This window comes from Gavia stellata, chromosome 15, assembly GCF_030936135.1.
Source record: "Gavia stellata isolate bGavSte3 chromosome 15, bGavSte3.hap2, whole genome shotgun sequence".
Lineage (NCBI taxonomy): Eukaryota > Metazoa > Chordata > Aves > Gaviiformes > Gaviidae > Gavia > Gavia stellata.
In genome coordinates, this window is record NC_082608.1 from 3727927 (window position 1) to 3734776 (window position 6850).

Genomic DNA, 6850 nt, shown 5'->3' on the forward strand with positions numbered 1-6850 from the left:
ATAAGCTTCTAACATTAATCTCTAACATTAGTCTTTGCCAGCCTGAAACTTGCTGTGAACATTCCATGGGTATACATCAGGAATTTATCACATTTACTATAGTAGGATCATGCTGCATGAAGTGAATTCATGCAGTATTAACAGGATTAAAGGAGAGCCTGAAGTATTTTTAGTTCATACATAGCCAATATACAAGAAGGATAAAAAAGAACACAAAGAAAACTATCAGTCTTACACCTTCTGTTGCCTGCTGACATCAAAGGTTTTGTATAAGCATCATGGTAAAGTAGTTATTACAGAGGTTTAGATTAAAGCAGTGGAGCTTTGTGGATATTTAGAGGCAACTTGTAGTTTAAGAGGTAACACAAGGGAAATCACAGAGATCCTTATTTGCAGGCAGAAACAGGGCAATGGCATTATACTAAAGAAATTTTTTTTTCTTTAACAAAAACAGCAGAACATTATCTAGGAAGTAGTAGAGCAAAAGTTAAGAGACATTTTAAAGGCAGTTAAGCCTGCAGTTATGGAACTCTTAGGATTACTATTAACAGGCCTAAAAGAAGGATTTGCATGCAGGACTTGAGTGAAAGGAGTAAAAGAACCTGGAGGCTGACAGATGGCATGGAGACTACATAGGCATGCAAATTCTTTCATATTCAAGCAAGAGTCTGATGCATTATAAATATTTTAGAAGATGCAGAATTAGCAAATATTAACAATGGTGAAGTTTTTCTCTGGTTTTATATCCTACAACTCTTGTATTACTCCCTTTTCTGCATGTATAGGGAAAAGGGAGGAGTAAGGAAAAATTTCTATTTGATTGGAGTGGAAAAGCAAATGAGAAATAAGTCAGTTAAGATTATTAAGAAGAATATGGCCTTCAAATGAAACTGAGAAGTTCAACTATGAAAGCTGAGTATACAAAGAGAACAGAGAGGGAAGTGAGAAGTATTCTGTTTGCAAGACAGTTTCAGGTTTTTTAAATGCTTTCTTGTCAGACCAGTTAATCACTAAAACAGTTCTTTATTAGAAAACTCCTTGGCTAGATCTCCACTGGTTTTTAATAGGTTAAAGAAAGAAATCCAATAAAACACAGTTTAGAGAGACATAACCCTCTCCTCTGAGAGGGCAAGTAGCTTATGCTGCTTCTGTTAGCATTACGAGTTGGGTGTGACCAGGGCTATAATGATGGCCACTAGGATTTCAAAAACTTTACAATGCTGTTTACAGTACTAAGAAAATTCTTGCACTGATAGGTCTGGAGATAATAGAATCATACGCTGTTTGATTCCTTCACGTCTTCTTTTCCCTTAAATCAATTATTTGAAAAGTCATGCTGGTGGTTCTTAGTAAGGATGCAACATTTTAAACTAGATTCGTTTAAGCTGAAAAAAGGTTCAGGTTAGAGGAAAATTATTTTTATGGAATGTGTCAGTGATTTAAGTGATGGAATTAATGGAAAGGATGCTATAAAGTCTTCCAGGACAGGTTAAACAGTTACAACTCTTAAGTTAGGAAGATTATACATCTGCTACAACTGCAAAATCCACTTAATTTAATAGAAATCAGCTACCTGAACTGCATCTTGATTGCAAAGGTAACTGGTTACACTCCGGTTTTGGCTGCAATTGTGTAAGTACTAACAGTGTGTACAACTAAATGCATCGCTACTTCCGTTGGCTATTAACTAGAAAACAGTGCTAACTGTACTGAGACATCTAGAAACATTAGTGTATTGTAATTATGGATGTCCATAAAGTGAAGTGTTTGTCCAGATGGTCTTCAATCAGAGGATTAGTAGTTTGGACTGCTCTTAGTAGATCTTAAAGTGAAAAATCTGACTTTCCCTTTTTGTATAGCAGACCTGTTCATGATGTAGCACATTACATAAAAAATGAAGGGCTAAATATTTCATTTTCAGAGAATTATGAATTTGAAGCACCATTTATGGCCTGTCATTAACCTGGTAGTGTCACCATAAAAGTGACAATAGGAATATAGCTATGTGAAGATCACTTCTAGTCATTGACACCTCATACTGTGGTAAGATGTGGCAGTGTAGACAATATAAAAACATGTTGCAGATTCCATATCTTAACTGTACTACATAACTTCGACAGTTATTGTAATATTAACATTCACTGTATAATTCCCTATTGAACTTGGTGAGTAGTATCAGAAACTTAGAAGTCATGGACATTTTTTTAAACATTGTAACTAATGAATTATGTTCATGTCCATTAGATTTAAAAAATACAGCCATGAACCTACAGCTACGCTGTAGAAGGGAGCATTATGTAGTTAAAACCGAAGGAAGCATTTAGCAGTGCAATTTTTTAATATGCCTTGTTCTCTCCTGCCACCATGTGGCTCTTCCATTTTAAAAAGTTAGGCCTGCTTATAATACTCTTAAAGTCACTGAAACAACTGGTGAGGTACTCTGTTCATTGTTTCAATTGTGAACCACATTTTAAGGTTCAGGTCATTGAGACAGAAATGTTCACAATAAAACCACAACAGTGTATTAAGCATTCAAGTCCTATGCATTTCAGAGGGATCTAGTTGGTTCTTTTCTTACTCTTCAGGAATCCAAGCCCACATTATTTCAAACATTGCATAAATTAGGCAGGCTGAGAATTTTTGAGAGAACATAATTACCTCATGCCAGTTTGTGAAAAGCCTATGCTGAAAATTACTTTCTCTTTTTTCCCAACAAAACCATCAATAAGCATGTTGAGCTAGACCCTGACTCTTGAACTTGAGTAGCTCACATCTCATGCCAGGAGATAGTATTTATTTCTAGGCTCTTAGTAGTTTTGAGGTGCTCTCAAAAAGTTGCAAGAAGTCTTAACTTCATTGTGATAAAATTAGGAATATTTGTTGCAGTCTTAAAGATGTCCATGATAAGAAAATCATAAAAGCTTTGCCTTTAAGAAAAAAGGAGAAGTGTTAAGAGTAAAACAGAAAACAAAATCAAAGAGATTTCATTCCAAATTCCCTTTTTCTCTATTGCAATATTTAGTTTCTGTATGTAGCGCTTTTAGAGTCTGTCTATGAACAAGGCTTGGCTTAATCCTCTTACATTTGTCACATTGAATAGCATTACACTAATTGATTAATCCTACTTTTAAAAAGATTAGAATCAGAAGAAACTGATTTTGCTGAAGAACTTCTCGTAAGCACTTCTAGGAAGAAGAGCTCATGAAATGAAGGATTCTACCCCATGTCTTTCCTTAAATATCCATTCTGCCCCAGGACATGCACTGTATATTACACTAAAAAACAGCCATTTTACATTACACCCCTTACTTTGCTCTGTGATGACTAAAGTAACATGAAAATTGAAGATCATCTTTCTCTGTGGGTTCACTCAGGGCTCCTGTTGTTTGTTGTTACGCAGACAGGGCTGGTCCAAGGGTCAATCCTGGAAATCAATATGTATGTCAGGATCAGGTCCACTGAGAGTAACCAGCATCAGATACAGCCCAATGATCACTAAGCAAGACCACAGCAGTTAGTCAGGGCTGAGGTCAAGCCAGGAAGTCAGTCCATAGGTCAGGGCCTGTGTCAGCAAGGTACATGGCCAAGCACAAGCATGGCTGTGGCAGAACTCAAAACAGGCGCTCCAACAACATAGCTTAGGTAGGGGCTGAAGGTCCAGGCCGGAGTTTATATGGACTCCAGGACCTATAGGCAGGGTCTGCAGAGTGGAGACCTCAGGGGGAGCTAATCAGGGTCATTAAGGGTTATTAGTGCACTGAGGGACCTGATAGATTCTCAGCAGCAATGGAAACACCAAAGAACAAGAACAGGATAATGCAAATTATTCATGGAATAATGCCCACAAGCCTCAATTGCCATTTTATGTAATGGCTTAAGTTGGGCAACTTTGTGTAAAGAGAGGGAGCCTCAAAGAAAAAAATTATGGGTTTTTTGCTTTTTAACATTTTAAGGTTGCCATTTTTTCACTGATATTTATGTTCCTTGTAAATGTAGTATTACATCTGAACAATTTTAATGTAAGAACTTCAGAGTCTTTTTCCTACGTCTAACCCTTTTTCTTAAGTCTTCAAGCCTTATCACAGTTTCTCTATGTTTGAAACACAGGAAGATATTTTGCTTCCTCTGAGATATAGAAGATTAAGTCTTAACTTTTCACCATTGAAAATACATGGAAATTCTATGAGCAAAGGAGCTAGGAAAGCGCACACTGTTGTGATCACAAAGATGTTATCACAAACTGCACTGAGAATGTCGCCTTCTTTGGGTCACTGAACTTTGACTGGAGTTAACCAGATAATTAAATAGCCCAATGTAGCTGTCGGTTGGCCATATGATACAATCTTTCATTTCATTTAGATGAATGCCATTCATTGAATAAAGTTAAATATTTAGCATCCTGAGCAGAATAGCAAAAAAGGAAATATGCTTGGTATGTGTTTAAAAACATAATGATGCATTTCCCAAGCATCAAATTCACATTGCATTAGCTATAAAATACTTGTTTCCTTGTTACTATATAATTTTACACACATAAATAGATTTAGGCACACTGATAGTTTCACGGAGAGGTAGTGATGTTATTTTAATGTTTTAAATTACTGATGTTATCCACAAGTATTAAGCTATATCAAAGGGAATGAAACTGTTTAAGAACCTGCAGAGCATTTGCCTGCGTTTTTTACCAATAGGTGAGGGAGCTGCAGGAGGTGAGCAGGCCTCTAGCCCGAGCTGACCTAACAGCATGGTCTGTTTTACACTTTCCTCACACACACATTCCTCCTTACATTAGGGGAGATAACACCCCTTTCTGTGCTTTGGCTGCTATTACAGATGCCTTGTTCCTAAATGTTTATGACAGCTTGGAAACACCATTTCTGAAGGAGCTGGGACTCTGCTACCCCAGGCCAGGGAGCTGCCCGTGTGCCTTCACCCAGTGCCAGACCTCCGAGCTCTTGCAGCAGTGAGTTTGATTTTGGGTGTACTCATTTCTAACTCTTTTTCAGCGTGTCGGAGTAGCATAGTGAGACAATGGCGAACAGATACACCCCCAAATGTCCCACCTTGTCATTACTTTTTGTATGCCAAGGAAATCCCTTCTCATTTTCTACATTTACACACAAAAATAAAGACACAGAGTGTGGCATTGATAAACCTGGGAAGTGAAGTTTCATACTTTCAGGCTAAGTGTAAACATAGGCTTACTTTTCACCTTAGCTGCTTTAGCCAAATCCACTTCCTTTTCTTTCTACTTCTTCCCCTTTCCACATGCAGAGTAGCTCACCATCATTCCTGTTTAAGGAGAAGCACGGTGGTGTCTCTGATCCCTGCTATAGGCTGTAACTGTGATGTGGAAACATGCCTCAGATCAGTATTTTTCTGTGAAGTGGACCACAAAAAAAAAGGGGAAGCTCAGTTTGATTTGTCTGAATCAGAAGATAAAGATTAGCCTCTTAAGCCAGCAACTTCCCATATTTTGATTAATATCATCATTTATTCAATTCTTCAAAGAGCTGTATTAAAGGAATAGTAATTACTAAAAAATCCAATGGCAGGAAAGCCTAAGGACTTACCTCTTTTTCTATAACGTCATGAACTGCTTTGAACAGTTAATTATCTATCTCTAACATCTGTTGTTTAAACACTAGCTCTGGATGTGTAATTAATGATTCCATGATAGTAAATAAATCAATACAGCATAAAAATATTTTTTCTTTAAGGAAGAAGGTTTTTAACTTGTATAAAAAGAGGCTCAGGAAATGGAAAATTGCCTCTTTGCAGTGGTTAACAGAATTGAGAAGACCCCATTCAATCAACAAGAAAATAGGGGGATGCCATAGTAAGAAAGCCAGTGAAAGTAAAGAAATATTTCTGTACTATAATTTATAAGGGGCCTATGGAAACCAGGGCTGCAGGTGTTCATGGAAATAAGTAGTGTTGCAGGAATTTTAAAACGCTGTAATTTTATGAGCAGTTATACAAGCTAAGGCAATGATATGAAGTAACCCTATCTACTGCCTCAGGATATAAGCTGGGGGTCAGGAAGACACTCCTTTTAATGCCCCAACATTACCCATATCTCAGAAGAAGATTTTTGTTTGTCTTTTTTCTGAGTAGAATTCACATTCCTAGAAACTTTAGATGGTTGATGATTCTGGACAAAGAGTTCAGTTTTGTATTTAATATGAAACACTTCTGTAGAAATTCCATCATGCCTCAAAATGCAAGCCAAAGGTAAGAATGGATTACAGATGCTGCCCTGATGACCTACATGCAGGCAAAAACCCTCTGCACAACTGACAGAGGCTGTGCTATTTGTGATACTAGTCTGTGCTGTTACTACTCCCATTTTACAGATAGGAAAATGGAAGGTAAAGGGTGGCTACACAACAAGTGTCAGGGTAAGAGTTAGAAAAGTGTGATAATATATTACCATAGTTAAGTATAGGTCTAACAAAATTATCAACATACAGCACAGATAGATAGGCAAAATACTTAAAAAAATTTTTTACTAAAAAACTCCTGGCTTTTTATAGAATTGGTATTTCCAGAAGGTAGACTTCTTAAACTAGTAGGATTTTGCAAGTGGCTTCCTGGATTGAGAATAAGGGAGAAATAATAACAGAGAAAGTTACATTAAAATAATACATTAAAATTGTAAAATTAACGTTTTCTCAGAGTATAGTTAGAATGAACAAAGAGTTATATATATAAAGTATATATGAAACATATAAATAATTGCCTTTACAGACAAAGTTTCCCACATCTTAATTAAAGCAGAAGTTTTAGCCATTGTTTGCAGAAGTCTCTAAAGAAGTTTGTAAAAAAAGCAAGGCATTTATAGTCACAA